This window comes from Chlorocebus sabaeus, chromosome 3, assembly GCF_047675955.1.
Source record: "Chlorocebus sabaeus isolate Y175 chromosome 3, mChlSab1.0.hap1, whole genome shotgun sequence".
Classification (NCBI taxonomy): Eukaryota; Metazoa; Chordata; class Mammalia; order Primates; family Cercopithecidae; genus Chlorocebus; species Chlorocebus sabaeus.
In genome coordinates this window covers 13,710,132-13,729,237 of record NC_132906.1, presented here as the reverse complement: position 1 = coordinate 13,729,237, position 19,106 = coordinate 13,710,132, and the positions used below count along the sequence as shown (strand labels likewise).

Here is a 19,106-nt window from a genome sequence, read left to right as displayed (position 1 = left end):
GAAAATCAGAGACCTGAAATCCAGTTCTACAGTATGGCAACTTAAAATCGGAGTATCCCACATTAAATCAGTAATTTCTCTGTGCCTAGGTTTCCACACCTGAAAAACTAAATAATCTTTAAAATCTTATCAAACACCAGCATTCTGGAGTTCTAGTATTCCATTCAGAATCCTGTTTAAAATATGGTACCCCTGACAATTAATACACAAAGTAGCAATCTAAATACCGGAAGAGAGACTTGTTCTGATAAGTAAATCTTCACAAAATACATCATCTGCTTTCCAGGTAAAGTTAGAATTCCTTCTTGATTTCTGGTTTCAATAAGCAGCGAATACAGGAATTTCTGTCAAAAGTGTACATTCACTTATATATATTTTTATAGAGCTCACAAAAAGCAGTTGTTGATTTCATTAAGAAACACAATATAGCAAATAATATATAAAAACATGTTGGGAATAAGAGTACTCTCATTGAACTGTGAAACAAACTCCTACATTTTATTCTAATAATTGTTTCCTCAACTCTATAACAATGCTTTCAATTTTCCTTTCAAAGTATTTGCTGACAATAAAATGTATTTTAATTTGTTGCCATATTGATTTCCATGAATTATTTAAGCAATTTTTACCAGAGTAGGGAGAACAAGTTTTTCCCCAGTGGTTTGTGGTTTTCAAATTGCTGCTATTAAGTCAATGCATCTGTTAGGATGAGGTTTACTGACATATAACCAGAAAACCCAAAGTATGAATGACTTGAACAATATAAAGGTTATGTGTGTGTATATATGCACACATATGTACACACATGTGCATACATAGAAAAAGAGGGCATGCTAGAATATCTTTTAGTTTCTTTCTATACTTCTAATGGTTCCTCTAATTTTAAAATCTTAAAAATTTCAGAAATCTCCAGACCACTGATAACCAATAAAAATACAGTGCAAGTCACAGATACAAGCCATACATGTAACTTCAAATTTTCTATTAGCCACATTAAAAGAAAGATGCAAAATAAGACAGGTGAAATTAACTTTCATTTTATTAACTCAGTACATATACCCAAATATCCAAAATATCATTTCAAAATGTAGTAAATACTATGAAATTATTGAGATATTTTACATTTTTTTACACCTAGCCCTCAAAATTAAGCATGCATTTTATACTCTAAGGACATTTTAAATGCTCACTAGCCACATGTGTGGCTAGTGGCTGCCATGCTGGACCACACAGCTGTAGCCAGATCTAGCCTCTAGCCATCTTTCAAAACTCAACTCAAGCATCATCACCTTTATAAAGACTTACCTTGACTGACTTGGTAGATTTCTTTTTTCAGTGTAGCCCACAATACTCTAATTGATTTCTATGATAGAATTTACACATCCCATTGCCCATATTTGTCACCTTCTACAACTCTATAAACTCCAGGGCACAGACCTTATCTTGATCATTGTATCCTAAGTGCCTAGCTTTACATACGGTAAGTAATCAATAAAAGTTTGTGGGATAAAATGGATATGTGACCAGATAAGAAGTTAGATTGAAAATGAATACACATATTTAAATCCAACAGACTGGTATTTAAATGGGGGTGGGTGCAGCAGAAGGGGAAGCCACAGAGAAACAGCTCAGAGCAAAAGAACTATTAATAGATAATCTGTGAGCTAAATATAGTAACCCACACTGAATAATTGAGTCAAAACTGGACAATGATATCATTTAATAACTTATGAGTATATGTTAAACATTAATACCTGATCATGTCCTGATAATAATATAAAGCAAAACTTTTATAAGACTTGTGGCTTTTTCTCAGGAATAAGCTACATTAATAGAGTACCTCTTTAACAACTAATAACATGCCACAAGTGTGACACATCTAATTATTAAATTTTATTCCCATAAACTATCTTCCCACTAATATAGCTCTAATCTTTTTACATACACAGACAATAAATTAAGGTTCTAAAATATAAAATGCATATCAATCCAAAACTACAACTTCTTTCATTGGAATTCAAATCTCTGTTGTAAATGTCTATATCCTATATTTTCTAGGCAGGTCATCTTCAATTTATTTCAGAGTTTGGCAGCATAATTTTTCAATGTAATTGGGTTCAGCTGTCACACTGAGTGACAGTTTGTCATACAGTAACTAAAATATATTAGTTTATCTTTCAGAGTGCACATCACTAATAAGGTTAAACATTATTTCTAGGATAAAATACAGTCATCCATCGTTTAACAACAGAGATAAATTTTGAGAAATGTGTCATTAGGTGATTGTGTTGTTGTACAAATATCAGAGTGTACTTAGACAAACTTAGATGGTACAGCCCACACACACAGGCTCTATGGTATGGCCTATTGTTCCTAGGCTACAAACCTGCACAGCATGTTACTGTATTGCATAAACATTTATAATGCAACAGTATTTATATATCCAAACATATCTAGACATAGAAAAGGTACAGTAAAAATATAATAGAAAAGATAAAACATGGTACACCTATAGAGAGCACTTAACATGAATAGAGCTTCCAAGACCGTAAGTTGTTCTGGGTCAGTCAGTGGTTGCATGGTGAGTGAACGTGAAGGCCTACGACATTACAGTAACCACTACAGACTTTATAAAATGTATGTACTTGGGCTACACTTAATTTACAAAAAAAGTTTCTTTCTTTAATAATAAAGTAATCTTAGCTTACTATAAACTTTTTTACTTTATAAACATTTTCATTTTTTTAACTTTTTGACTTTTATAATAATTAGCTTAAAACACCAACACATTGTGCGACTATACAAAAATATTTTCTTATTCTATAACCTTTTCCTATGTTTACCTTTTTTAACTTTTTAAATTTTTTCGTTAAAAACTAAGACACAAACACACATTAGCCTAAACCTACGAAGTATCAGGATCTTTAAGAACACTGTCTTCCACTTCCACATCATGTTCCACTGAAAAGTCTTCAGGGGCAACACCACCCATGGAGCTGTCACCTCTTGTAACAATGCCTTCTTCTGGATTACCTCCTGCAAGACCTGCCTGAGGATGTTTTATAGTTAACTTTTTTTTAAGCATGAGTTCATGCTAAAATAATGACAAAAAGTAGAGTATAGCAAATACGCAAACCACTAACATAGTTGCTTATCATCAAGTACTATGTACTGTACGTAACTGTATGTGCTATACCTTTATACAACTAGCAGTGCAAAAGGTTTGTTTACATCACCATCACCACAGTGAGTGATGCATTGTGCTGTGACATTATGATAGCTCTGACTTCGCTAGGAGATAAGAATTTTTCAGCTCTATCGTAATCTTATGGGACCACCATTGTATACGTGGTCCACTGTAGACCAAAATGTCATTATGCAACATCAGCAAATCTGACTAAAACCTATTTGCTCAACATACTTCCTATTATACTTATGTAAATGAGTACTTTCAAAGAGAAAAATGCTTCTTCACAGCAACTCAACAGGCTCCTAAAATACGTATGTCAGTCACCCTAAATATGAATGCTTTTTTTTAATCCTAAGGCCTGGATGAGAAACTGTTAATAGTTCAAAACAATTTTATGACCATTCAACGAATCTTGAACTGCTATGTAGTATTAATGAGGCCAAGGAAATGGGATTACATTGCCATTTGAATCTATACTTAGTATAGTCCAGTATTAAAAGACTGCACCTATAATCCCACCCAATTAGAGCTTCCTGTCTGCCAGGTGGATGACTTTAACAACAATAGCAATGAAACAAGCATATGAACAGATTAACACCTAGAAAAAAAAAAAAACATAAAATTCACACCTTAGAATATTTTATTCCTAGAAATAGATACTATAAAGAAACTTACAATATGAAAAGTCACATTTTGGTAAAAAATGAATCATTGAACCTCAACTCTTAAAAAACACAACAAGTAAACATAGTACTTCATAATTAGTTACTGTATTATTACATATAATACTATTTGACCTGGCTTCTAAGGTATTTTTTCTGTAACATACTTTTAATTTTTAATGCAGATAAACAGAAAACTGTAACTCAATTTGCAGAAAGGACAAAACAATTCCTTTAGGCAGTGGTGAGGGGACAGGAAACCCTTACAGAAGAAAGGTTTGACAAAATAGTACCGCTACCAAAACAGTTAAGGAAAAATCCATATTCATGGTGATCCTGTTCTTAGAATACTGAACTGTATCACACCAACTTGAATTTTCTTCTAAGTTTCAGCAAGCCATTTAACTCTACTTTGATGAACTATTGCAATTTTTGGAAATCAAATTTTATGAGACCGCAAAAATTAGAAATAAGGTCCAAACACCCTCAGTTTGCTTACTCTCATCCCTTCCTCCACCTTTTCTCTTAATCATTTTTCACAAATGCCTGGTGTTCTAGCTCCCACTCTCAAGGGCAGGCAGTAAAAACCAAAAGCACCTCCAAACTCCCCAGGGCCTAAACTTACACCTATGCATTTAAACTATAACTCTATTCATAGTGTCAAATATCCTATTATTACTATTTCTTCAAATCCTGATCCGATTTTTAAAAAATTAATGTGTATCAAATGTTTACTATATATCAGGCCACAATACCTGACTTTACCAGGCATTAGGGGGTCTCCTCCCATTGTCACTTCCCCCATCACAACTTAATCTGAATCTGTCATCCCCTTCTTACTGATAAATAACTTCTAATTTCATTATAAATAAAAAATAATCATTTTTACTCCAAAGATAAAGGACAAGTGACTATTATGATAGTTCATAAAATCATGTAAAATACGAATTTGTCTCCCAAAGTCCCCAATATAAGACCGAATAACTCACTTACCTCAGTTAGAACAATGTTATCTAAAAGAAATATAATGTGAGGTACAAATATAATTTTAAAAATTTTAGTAGTCACACTAAAAGAACTATAAACAGGTAAAATGAATTGTAATAAGTATGTTTTATGTATAATAAAATAACCTAAAGGCAATATATCTACAACATGTAACTAATATAAAACATTATTAATAAGATATATTTTTTAACTAAGTCTTTGAAATTCAGTGTGTATTTTACACTTAAAGCACATTCAATTCTCAAAAGCCACATTACAAGTGCTCACCAGCCACAAGAAATGGGCTTCCACACTGGATAGTATAGCTGTACACAAACAAGAAGCAGCAGCACTTTAGAACAAGCAGCAAACAAGGAGACAAATACAGCTATAAATAGACTCAAAAGAGGCATAAATATATCCATGACTGAAAAGCCTTGAGTACGTTATTTAACATAAGCTAGGACTATAATAAAAGTAATAAATTGTATGTTGTTTCTTAAAAATACAAAAAGAAAGGGGTTGTAGCGAAAACACATATCTTCAGAAGTTGTATGTTATATAAAATAAGTTCAAACAGATATTGGTCATGCTCTCTAGAAGCCTATAATTAGACAGGTAGGATAAAAGATAAAAGTTTTTGCTCCATCTTTTTTTATTTTAAAATTCAGATTGTTTAATGTAACATGTTTACAATCTCTTAAGAAACAAATGAATTATAAGTATTTTGCTTTAGATAAAGGAGGAGTTGGGATAAAATCACTGCTGAATGTTTAGTAAGGAAGTGAAATCATCAGGCTTAATCATACATAACAAATTAGTTTTGTTGTCCATACATCGATTTTTAGGTGACACAACAAAAATTATACATGTGTGAGTGTTCCTGTTCTTTCTTTTCCTGTGCCAGAATTCTGGCTTGGCCTGCTGAGTCTCTTCACCTCCCTCATCTTTTAAGATTGTCTTCCCAGCTTAATTATTTTAAGCTTTGTAATAAAGATGAAGGAGATGGAATACTATGAAAATACAGGGTTAGGGCTGGGTGTGGAGCATTACAGAGAAGTTTCAAGAGAAGAGAATCAAGAGTAGCTCTACTACGGGAACAAAACTAATGCAAGGGAAAAAATAAATTTTTATATAAATATCACTATGGTGGGTTTATATATATACACATGTGTATGTATGTGTGTGTATGTGTGTATGTGTGTATATATTCTACATGATATTAAATAAATAGAACTAAATAATCTGAGTCCTACAGAAATTACTTTTGACCAGACGTGGTAGCTCACACCTGTAATCCTAGCACTTTGGGAGGCCGAGGCAGGCAGATCACCTGAGGTTGGGAGAGGAGAAATGGAAGTTACTATTTAATGGGCACAGGATTTCAGTTTGAGAAGATGAAAAAATTCTGGAGGTGGATGATGATGATGGCTGAACAACAATGTGAAATCACTTAATGCCACTAAACTGTACACTTTAAAATCGTTAAAGTAAACAGTGACTATGATTAACAATATTGCACTCCGTATTTCAAAATAACTAGAAGATTCTGAGTGTTCTTACCACAAAGAAATGATAAATAGATGAGGTGATGGACATGCTAAGTACCCCAATTTGATTTTTACACAATGTATACATCTATCAAGACATCACATTAGACCCCAGAAATACATACAATTATGTGTCAATTGAAAACAAAATTTTAAAAAGGGTTGAAATAAATTATATGCTACATATATTTTACTTCTATAAAAAATAAAGATATCAAGACTTTGAAGAAATCAGGCCAGCCTGGGAATGAACCTAGAATAATGACCCAAAAAAAAAAAAAAAAAAAAAAAACCACTTGTACTGATTTTCAAAGTCATAGTTTTTTGCTCTCATAAAAAATTGATTATTTGTATATAAATTTCATTTTTTATAAATGCAAAACACTAACATCCTTAAAAAGTTAATCATCATTCATCTCAAAGACTACTGAAAATAAAAGTAAATGCCAAATGTTAATGTTAATTTTCATGTATTCATCTTTACCTTCTCTTCAGAAGTATAATATACTCCAAATTAAAGTCCTCTTTTTTCTTTGCCAGTGAGCCATTCCTTTATTTTTGTACTTCATTCATTTAATATTTATTAAATGCCTACTATGTGCACAGTTTATAATTTTTCTGCAATGGGTATAACAATATATCTTTCAACAGTCAAATAAAAGCGAGAGTTGATAGAGAAAATACATACCCCTTATGATGGTTAATTGTAGGTGTCAACTTAACTGGGCCAGAGGGTGCCCATATATTTCATTAAATATGATTCTGAATGTCTGTGAGGGTGTTTTTGAATGAGATTAGCATTTGCATTAGTATACTGTATAAACAGATTGCTCTCCTTAATGTGGATGGGCCTCATTCAACCAACCAGTCAAAGGCCTGAACAGAACAAAAGGCTGACCCTCCTTCAAGGAGGGGTAATTAACTCCTCCTAACTGAAGGATATGAATGGTCAACTGTACTACTAGAATTAAGGAAAATAAAATGATTTCTACAAAAAGAAAGTTGATTTAATTTACTGTAGTCTACAGTTAGCATTAAGGCAAAAAACCATGAAAACACTCCCTCGTGGCTCTTGTCATTGTGCAAGCTATCCCTCTGTGGAAAGTTGTTCTTTTCCTGCTCTTTTAATCCTAGAACAGTTACTTACTTGTCCTCCAAGACTCCTTTCACAAGACATCTACCCATGAAGCCTTCCCAACTCCTCCAAGCAAAGTTAGTAACTCCATTAATGTTTCCACAGCACTTTGTTTATATCTCTACAATATTACTTTTATCCATTATAATTTATCTGTTTATTCTTCCATTCTCTGTTTTGAATTTCAAGTTATTTGAAGGTATGAATTATGTTACTCTTTTATGTACCCAAGAAGTATCCTGACTCTAGCAATAGCACACTAGATTAGGATTATTCAGTAATTTATTTTACTATCATTGTAAGTATTCTGAACCTGCTGGAGTAAAAACAGAAGTTTCCATGTGAAAGGTATAAAGCAGAAAATGAGCTGAAGCAAAGTGGAACTACAGTCATCAAGATAAAATGAAAAAAGAAGTGGACTAAGGGTCAGGGAATCTGGGTGTTAATCCTAGTCTGTGAAGGACCACAGGATCTGAACCTACCTGGTTTTCAGTTTCCTCATCTATGCAAATGAAAGAGTCAGGCCATTGACCAGATCTGAAAACATTGTGACTCTTTAACAGTCTCAAATATCAAGAAAACTTTTTTAAAAACATAAACCATGTATTTACAGTGGGCCCTCTGAATCCATGAGTTCTATATTCATAGATTCAACCAACAGGGGATCAAAAATATTTCTTTTAAAAAATGGATGGTTGCATCTATGTTGAACATGTACATTTTTTCTCGTCACTTCCCTAAACAATGCAACATAACAACTATTTACCTAGCATTTATACTGCACTGGGTATTATAAGTAATCTGGAGATGATTTGAAGTACATGGGAAGATATTCGTTGGTTATATGCAAATACTATGGCATTTTATACAAAGGACTTGAGCATCCATGGATTTTGGTATCCTGAAGGGTCCTAGAACCAATCTTCCATGGATACCAAGGGACAACTGTATACATGTAGTTATACCAATCATCTGCCACTCAAAAATAAAAATAAAAACTGAAATGTTAAAGCAAGAGGCAAATGTAGAAATTAAAAGAATCAGAATAGCCTGCAAAGCTAAGATTTGTACACAAGCTGGACATGACTGAAACAAGCAAAGTAACTATATCAAAGCTGAGAGAAAATGTTCAGAGTAAAGTTCACTAAACACCACAAAATGCCAGATACTATGTTAAATACTCGTACTAGCAAGGTAAGATAATGTTCTGATCCTCAAAAGATTCAGAGCCTCTAGTGCCGTCTGATAAGTAAACAAACACAGTTGTCCCCTCATATCTCTGGGGGATTGGTTCCAGGGCCCCCTGTGGTTACCAAAATCCATAGATTCCCAAGTTCCTGGTACACAATGGTGTAGTATTTGCACATAACCTACACACACCCTCCTGTGTACTTTAACTCCTCTCCAGACAACACCTAATACAATGTAAATGCTATGTAAATACTTGTTATACTATATTGTTTAGGGCAGTGATCCCCAACCTTTTTGGCACCAGGGGCCAGTTTCATGGGAGACAATTTTTCCATGAATGGGGGCTTCAGGGGGAATGGTTTTGGGATTAAACTATTCCACCACAGATCATCAGGCATTAGATTCTCATAAGCGGCACACAACCTAGATCCCTTGCTTGCGCAGTTCACAATAGGGTTTGCTCTCCTATGAGAATCTAATGGCACCACTGATCTGACAGGAGGCAGAGCTCAGGTGGTAATGCTCACTCACCCGTGGCTCACCTTCTGCTGTGTGGCTCAGGCCCTAATAGGTCCATGGCCCAGGGGCTGGGAATCCCTGGTTTAGAGAATAATGACAAGATTTAAGTCTATACATGTTTAGTACAGACGCAACCATCCATTCTTTTTCTCACATATTTTCTATCCAAAGTTAACTGAATTCATGGATATGGAACCCATGGATATAGAGGGCCAACTGTAATTTAAAATAGAATGTGTGAGTACTAAATCTGAAATATGTATAAAATTCTATGAGAAAGCACGGGTTGGGAGGAATAACTTTTAGGGGAATATCAGGGAAGATGTCACTTAAATAGGGTAAGCACTAAATCTTGAAAGATGAGCAGTTCTTTAGACAAAAAATGGAAGAATACGATGACTTGAGAAATGTAACAATTATCAAGTAACAGTCAATATATTATAATAAAAGAAACATTATTGTACTGATAACTCATATCTCCTAAGGTTAAAAAAATTTAAATACTTAATTTAAATTCAAGGACTTTGAAAGGGTGATCAAGTTATAAAGAATTAGTATAAATTAATGAAATAATTCTATGACATTTTATAATCAAGTATCGTTTATATATTCAGAGTTGAAAACACTTCTCTTTTAAGATAGCAGACTTGCTTAGCTTAGAAAGACAATGACTTTATTTCACTGACTATTTCACATTCTAGGCCAAGATGATTAAATAAGACAACACAGGTCATATGCTTAACACAGTGCCTGACATGTAAAGATTCTATCACCGTCATCATCATCATTATCAAAGGTAATGGTGTATTTAAACAGCAAAACTTGGAAATGGAAGATCCAGCTTTGGATCTCATTCTGCTACTAAGCAATTTTGCAACCTCGGACAAGTTCCTTAACCTCAGTTATAGTTTAGTTATTACACTAAAGTAAATCCCCATTTATTTCAAAGGAGTTGGAAGAGGATATTAAAAACATAAGATATGAACCCAAACCCAATCTATAAATGCCAATTCCCTTCCCAAATGTAAAAAAATTAAATGACATAAAAATATGTATATACCATCTTTTAATCTGCTGCAAGTTATTTCTCTCAGAAAATGCAAGTATTTGCTAAAGAGAAATATATGTAGATATTTTTACTCCCATAAAATTTGCTATTAATCAATGTTTGCTCTACCTTCATAAACTGAAAGAGAAATCACAATTACTAGAAATTATTATATCCAGATGCTAGTATATTCCTTCTATAACTCATTTATTTTATTCAAGTAAACGTTGTATATATAGTGGCTCAAATAATTACCTCCAATATATAACAAGAAAATCACGGGTTTACTTTTTCTGTAAATATATTAATGCATACTATTATTCTGGTTCAGAGTAATCTCTCAAGTATCCACATTATGCCCAGTGAAAACATATAAAATTCAAAGCCATTTACCATATAACCAATTATTTCCCAAAACTCAAATATTAATAACTCATGGTATAGTTCTTGCTAAGTCACTTTTGTGTATAAATCCATTAAATTGACCTGCATTCATTTTTAATTTCCTCTGAATAGCTTGTCCTAAGTTGTCTATGAGATACATTCCCTACCAGAGAAGCCACTCACTGAGGCTGGCTGCTCCCTCCCCTTCCAACATCATCTCTTCATACATGCTGTCTTTGGGATAATTTCTAAGTACTAGTTACATGTGCTTAGCAATGGGAAAGAACTCTAGCTTTGGAACCTGAAGGTCTAAGTCCCAGCTGTGCTACTTAGTACCTAGATAACCTTGTCTAATTACTTCACATTTTCTACAGCCTTAGTTTCTACATATGTAAAGCAGGAATGGTATGGTATCTATAAAAGGAAATTATTCTAAGGATTAGAGAACACTGCTGTGTTCAATTCCACAAGTGTACTGTAAACAGTTAAGAGCTATTAAACTATAGGCTAATATTATTTTCTAAAAGAGTCATAAAATAGTTTGTAATCCTTTAACTTGCCCCTTAGACTTGTTACCCAAGTAGTCTTCTAAATATTTAAGCAAATACTTCCAGAGGGAGCTACTATTTGCCTTGGATCACCATTCATGTCTTACTACATCTACATGTGAAAGTCAGCCACATGAGAGAAGAGATGCAAGAGACTGCACACAAAGGAACTTCTGTTACCTCTTGTCTCTTCCTTCCCCAGTTTCTCACCCTCCTCAAAGAAAGAAATCAGAAAAACTACCTCAGGCACTGATAAAGACTATGCAGGATTCAAGACAACAGATCTCCTGTGCTTCAGCAGGACATCATGATCTGTGAGTACCTAAGAGTCCCCTCCCTAACAGGTCACCAGGCTCAGGTACTCCAAGCTAAAATAGGACAGATCAGTTTTAGTAAGTCATTACTTCTTTCTATAGTCAGGTGATTCTCTGGACCAAGATAAGAATTAAAACAATAGTAAGTACTAAGTAAAGTTTACTATATACCAAGCACTTTACATATATTAACTCATTTAATCTGTACAACCTGCATATCTATCTTACAAGGCTGAAATCCCATTTTACACATGAAGAAACTGAGGCGCAGTAAGTTTTAATAGCTGTTATTCCATAACATGGACGTAAAAATAACATATTTAATGTTTTCCTATTGTTGAACATTTAAGTTGTTGCCACATATGTTACATCATAAAAATACACTAAATTTTCATACCTATCCGCAGGTATTTTTTCCTTAGCCTAAAGAACAAAGAATGCATTATAGAAACCTCTTTAAAATCCTTGATACATATTGGTAAAATGTCACTCAGAATAGCTGTAACAGTTTACGAGCCCAACAAGAACATTTAAGATTATTTTAACTTGCCCTAGCAAACAATCATCACTTCTTTTTTTGTGAGACAGGGTCTTACTCCATTACCCAGGCTGGAATGCAGCAGCATGATCACAGCTCACTGCAGACTCAACCTCCAGGGTTGTTGCCTAGGTTGGTCTTGAACTCCCTGGCTCAAGCAATCCTCCCACCTCAGACTCCCAAAGTGCTGGAATTATAGGCATGAGCCACCATAACCAGCTGGTCATTTCTTTTAATCACTTCTTTTTCATGTTATCTGTTACCTTATATTCTTATTTAGCCAAAGTGAATATTTTTCTATTAATTAACCATGTATATTTCTTCTTTCTTGAAACATATCAAGTCCTTTGACAAGTAAACATTTTTCTTATGATTCATCCTGTAATATTTAATACTTGAAGTTTTTTTTTTTAATTTAGAATATTAGGAATCTTTGCGGCACAAATTGATAGAAAACCAACTCAAACTGGCTTAAAGCAAAGTGATGCACTGAAATATCTGGAGATAGAACTGACTTGAGGGGATCCAAAGCTGCCATCAGCAATGTATCGCTTGGTTTTAGGTGTCTCTTTAACGGCTCTGTTTTCAAGTAGAATCTGCCTTCATGGTGCAGATGGTAGTCAATTCTAGACTTACATTCTAACATTTTCAGCAACCCCAGCGAAAGCACCTTTTTCCTTCTTCAGAAAGAAATTATCAAACTGTCTCAGAAGTACAGCTAAATTTTATAACCAATACCAGTTACTGTTGGGCCAGACGTCAGTTTCTGTGTCTGGTCCAGAAAAGCAGGATAAAGTCCAATGTTACCCCAGACCATAAAAATCAAGAATGACTCCCTAAAAGAATATCAAAAAATCGAGAATGTTAACAACAGAAAGAATGGATGCTAGGCAGCCAAAACCGGCAGAAATCTGTAACATTATAGTCCTTGCCTACCCACCCATCTCAGACAAATATTTCATACATATAACTACTTACATATCCATGTTTAACGTGGCTATCTTAGACACAATAGAAAGTGTACTTACCACCTCACCAGAGGATGAAAAAAGACAAAGTCGAATTACTGCATCTAACCTCAAGTCTGAAATTTTTGTGTTATGATAATATTCTTCTTGGTGATACCTCAAACCTGACCAATTATATAGCTGTGTAATAAATTTAACTATACCCTCTAATTAATATACAATGGTAAAAGAACATTAAGTAACAATAACTGCAATTAGAAGAATGGAGAAGGTTAAAGAAACACCGTGATAACTAATTCAAAGCATAAACCATATATCATTGGTCAGAGTAACAAGAATTCCCTGTCCTTGCTAATGGAATTCCTTGGGTCGGCCAATACGAATACATTCACTACCACTATCTCAGAAGATCTCACTTCTTATCCTCCATAATGCAGATTTTCCTTCTAGCAGCTATACTGCTGGAGCTTAGAAGTGCCTCAGAAGTAAAAGAATACAGGCCTTTGTTTACCAGGCTTGAGGTTTCTCTCCAAGTATGGCTTCCCTAAAACTTTGATAAGTTTTTCGTCAATTTACTTAAGTCAAAGGACTTGAATTCGCAACCAAAACATGCGATCCTGTCAGGATCTTGTCAGCTGTTAAGTTTCAGTCTCATAGCAATAGGCCTTCCCAGTACTCTTATTCCCTTAACCCTCAGCTTAATGATCTTCCTTGAAGCAATGTGAAACAATAAACTGGGTGAGGAGGCACAGCTGTTCTATCATTTCCTCCCTGGTTGTATCGTATTTTAAAGCTCTTCACAACTGGATTACTGCTGCTTTGGTCAGAAGGCTGGCGTATGCTGCATGAGAGGCTTGGGAGAAGCTTATCAGACAGAACTTTATCTGGTTCTAATTTAAACTCTTGGCTTTCCTCTTACCAACTTTAGCACGGTGTAAAAACTTAGGGCTTTATGACTACAAAGCTTTAATATTCTAATTCCCTGCTATCTTGGATGGCAGCTACAGGCAGAAAGAGCCTCTCTGCCTTGGAAAAGCTACATTTTCTTTCTGCTTTGCTTTCAAGCACCCTAACTTGGACCAAAGTTAACTGCTCTCTTAAAAGACATTATCAAAGACCCCAAAAAGTGACCAAAACATTCCAACATCCCCAAAATTCCAACCTCAGTAGTTCCATTGACAAAGATAACACAGGTGACAATTTAAATAGCTGCTCTGTAACTCCTTAAAAGGAACTGCTAGAGGATCACAAAGTTCTCACTGCCTTCCACTCCATTTCAAAATCTAAGGTCTGTTTCCTACAATGTGTCATTTCCAGATACTAATGTCTATGTTACTGGGAATTCTTTCTATTTACAAGTGACAAAAAAACCCAACTTACACTGATTTGAAATAAATAACAATAGTAGATTTTAAAGGAAATAATTTAATGGTTAGAAGATAATCACCACAGACAAAAAGAACTCTACGTTCTCCAACAGAATCATGAGGCTGTTTGCTTCACACTTGGTCAAATTCTAAGACAGGGACCTACAACTCTTTAAGAATTGACGCATTCAGCATCCCCATCAGAATGCCTTCCAGCACAATTCCTGGAACCTACTCTGGCTCGCTACCCTTGAGTTAAATATTTGTCCCTGAACCAATCACCACAATTCTTGCCACACCTGGCTTAGATGTCTGACCCTCAAGGCAGGCAGTAGGGTCGACCCACCTAAACCAGTTGAACTACAAATGGGGAATGAGTGAATCATCAAAGGAAAACTGAGGTACCACTACAAAGAGGTGAAATGTATGCCAGACACACAAGAACAAATTCACTATTCTTGGTAATATGACAAATGCTTACAGTATTTTCTATAATTTCTCTTCAATGCATTATGTATTTTCTTTGTTAACAACATGACCTTGTTATGTGATTATATTTGATTATAAATAAAAGTTTACTGAAAAGTTTTTATCAGATTCTAACTTATTAACGGATGCCAGTTCAAAATAACATCTACATATGCAGTAACGCCTACACAGCCAGGTAATATTATACACATTGAACACATATTTCTAGTTTGAAGAATAAGAAATACATGAAGTTTATATGAGTTGAGTTTATATATGAGTTTATTTCAGGATCCTAGGTCTGGACCATAATGTTGAACATAACTTCAGAAACTGACCATAATCATTACTGCCTATGATAGTGTCATGCACACTACAAATGCACTTAACTTATCCAAAGCCTAGAAATACAAAAAATAAAGATACATAAAATCAGTTCCTGCCCTCATGGAGTTCACAGCCTAGGAAGGGAAACACACATAAATAACTGCAACGCTATAGGGTGATATGTGATGCCAAAGAGATATGCTGACATTGTTTAAAGACAAGAAATGGAAAACCTGGAACTAATGCACAACAATATGTTCCGTATATAGAAAAAAAAAAAAAAAACGCAGATGACTGAATTTTATAATACAGCTATACCAGTGACACAAAATGGGGGTTAAGTCTGTTAGACCCAATAAATTCTTCCACACTGTCTGGGAAAAGTATAGCAAAAGAGTAAAGAACCTTGAGATATTTTTAATTAACAGCACAGTATTTGCCAAAAAGCAGCTAGCAATACGCAAAACATTTATTTAAAATTAATATAAATTGATAATAGACTATAGAATATTTGCTGCCTTAGTGTCATTATATGACTAAATTTTCTATGGAAAATCTCAAAACTCCTTAAGATATTGAAACTCCGAGCATTTACATGTGAATCCTGAATTTTATTTTCCATACCCAATCATGAGAATAAAATACAATTCAAATTAATATGAAAAGGCTTACATATCAACATAAATTAAAATGCATGAAATTATTTTAATATAAACGTGGTTTTATTAGTATTAAGGACCTCTATGATTCTAAGATGCAACTGTGTATTTTTAAAATACATATAATTCAAATGCAGAAGACACCTTCTTTGTAAAATTCTAAATATCTTTAAAACGAAAATTATGACTATCAATCTGCAAAATTAAAAAAAAAAAAAACCTCTAAGGAAGAAGAGTTACTGCCATATTCAAGTACAAAAAAAACCTTGAAGTTACCCTTTTAACAAAAATACCATGATCCATAAGCCAAGATGAAAGAAACTTAGTAAACCACATATCCCCTCAAAGCATCTTGTCAGGTTTCCAGCTCAGCCAACAGCATGCCACTTAGAATGTAAAAAAATAATCAGAGGAAATATCATTTTCTACAACTAGACACACTGATACAACTCACAGTAACTCATGAAAAAAAATTACAAATCCATGAAAAAATTTCATGAAAACAATTTCATGAATTCAGTTATTCATAAAAAATCTTCAAGTCTATAATTCCATAATTATAATCATAGAATTATACTATAACACATAAGAAAGCCACTCCAAAAAAATTATGAATTCTTTCACTAAGTAAATATTAATCCTCTATTATAAATATATTTTTCTAGAAATTTATGTTTATAAAAGAAACTTCCATGTTATAAACAATGATAACACATATTTACATAGCTTTTACTTCAAATATGGATAAAGCTTATATAAACATATGTTAAGTGTGTTTACAAAAGAATAGATTAGTTTGATTAGGGAGTATGCCAGCTTTACAACTGAAAACAATCAACAAAATCTCTTCTCTGTAGTTAAATTCTCTTATACTGCCACTTTAAATAATTCCTCCAGAAGCCAAAGTTTGTTAACGATCAGTTTCTTTCATTAGTAGAGCTACAACGCAAAATCCTTGACAATACAGACTGTAATTTTATTCACAAACTAATTTACCTATCTTCCTAACATTATCCATTCCATATTTCAATGTTTTAAGTCAACTATAACATCATTATACAAAATACATACATCTCTAATAAAAATCACTCATTTTATTGCATCTCACATTGGTGATTCTTCACCAAACTCCCACAAACCACCTAGTAGTAAAAATGGGTCTCTAGACCTTTGGGAAACAAAGCAGAAAAATTACAGCCACTGCTCTGTTGAAGAAATCCTACACTTTAGTGCATGCTTGAACTTCACTCTGCCCAGCTTTTAATTCTTTGGCCAAGGCATGTGAGAAACAGCACCTAGAAACCAAGTATTTATGAGTATCCTCACATAGGAAGAAAAAATATACAGGAAAACAAAGAAAAATATACTGACAAAGGTGACTGAGACAAGGCTATTGTTTAAGGTAGAAACTCCTCTTTTTTTTTTTTTTTTAAGTTTCACTAGTTCTTTTTTTTCTGTCATTCAGGGCACAGTAATAGGTATTTCACTATTTTACCTTACATTTTTATTTAAAGTGTTAAATTAAAACTGAAAATTTTTAAAAATTCATTTTAGATTTAATATTAAAGGTTTCCAAACTCTAACGAATCACTGGGTGTCCTATATGGATTTTACTGGTTTACTTATTACATAAATAGAATTAAGTTTGATAATTCATTTTTTAAGCGCCCATGACTTCCACATATTTTTGAGAATCCACTTAAATTTTCATACATTTTCATGAGTATACTGCACAATAAAGCCCTAAATCTACAGTTCAAGAAATACTGCACTTCAAATGACTAATTTATATTCCGTAATTAATATGATTAACAACTTAGCAATAAACAGCTCCTTTTGTCATTTATTCTTTTCCCCAAAAGTTTCTATTGAAAAATCTATTGCATTCTTTAAATACATACAAAGAAATTTTAAACCTAACTCTTTAAATTCAAAATATCATTGCAGTTACAAAGTCTTAAGTAGATTCTGGATACACTATCTCAGTATTACTTTCTTTCTAGTGACTCTAAGCTTAACGGTAAAGTTCTCTGAAATAATGTCTGCATACTGAAACTTCATGCCAGATTTTTACTGCTCTGAAGAGTTAAATTTCTTTTTCATCTCAAGAAAAACATTTCACTTCCTTTCTTAGTCTACCGTCTATCTAAAAAACCCCATCTGTTAAGAACTGATTCAGCATGCATTGCTACTGCTGCAGAGTCCAAACTGGTTATATATTCAAATCAGTTTCCAGGTTGTGAAAGCTATACTGCCTCTTAGCAGGTTAAAATGTATTAAGTAAGCATAGGAATACTTACTAAAATAGCCTAATATAATCTAACATAAAAAAGATATTGGTTAGATCAAAAGTGGAACTAAAAATGTGTTCCTTTAAATTACAGAAATACAGTTACCTGCTAACATACTAACAGTTCGAGATTTCATTTATCTTCTTTTAAAAAGAAATGGCAAGTACTGACCTCTTATTTGCAACTAGTTAAAATTAAAACTCAAGAAAACCGTATTTCCAGTAGTGCTCTGAAAAGAACTTGGTTACACCAACTTAGTGACATTCCCTCAAACTTACACTGACTTTTCATGATGATTTATTTGAAAGGCACACAGAAGTAAAAACAGGTGTTTTGTTTTAAACAACAATGAATATAACGAAGACAGATATCTCCTTTGACCCGACACACTAGTAAAAGGAAAAAAACAGCTTCAACTTTTCTGGGCATTTAGGAGGTTCATAAACCGTAGACATTATCTAATGCATGTCTCAGGACACCAGTGGTGTAGCTGCGGTTTTCTCTCAGTTTTCCAATAAAGTAAAAATAATTGCTTAGCTGAAAAATGACTGCATGGGTGTACAAAGCACCCCTGTAAGCATACTGTTATGTTCCTGTGACTCCACACCAAATACAATACTCAACTGATTGCTCTCGATTTATGTCTTGCCTCCCAAAGCCCAACCTTTCAGTATGTCAATGACTAGATATTGCAGAGAAAACTGTTTTAAAAGCTTGGCTGCAGGGGGAAAAAAAAAAAAAAAAAAAAAAAAAAAACTCCATTTACAAAGCACTAAATATGAACTACTGTTAATTATCCTCGATTTATGATTCTCATCTCCTTATTTCTTTCCATTTCTTTCCCTGACATCTTAAACGCTTCTGAGCCTCTCTGTAGATAGCGCAAAACATTAAGTCATACACACTTCTGCAGTAACTCTTTCTTATCATGAAAGAAACCAAAACCTAGGGCTGCGTTTC

At 33.7% G+C, this 19,106-nt stretch overlaps 1 protein-coding gene across 3 annotated transcripts in view; it reads right to left on the bottom strand.

Moving 5' to 3' along the window:
• Positions 1–19,106, bottom strand: part of NBEA (neurobeachin) — a 731,202-nt gene that overhangs the window by 710,960 nt on the left and 1,136 nt on the right. The gene's annotated exons all lie outside the window — the stretch shown is intronic.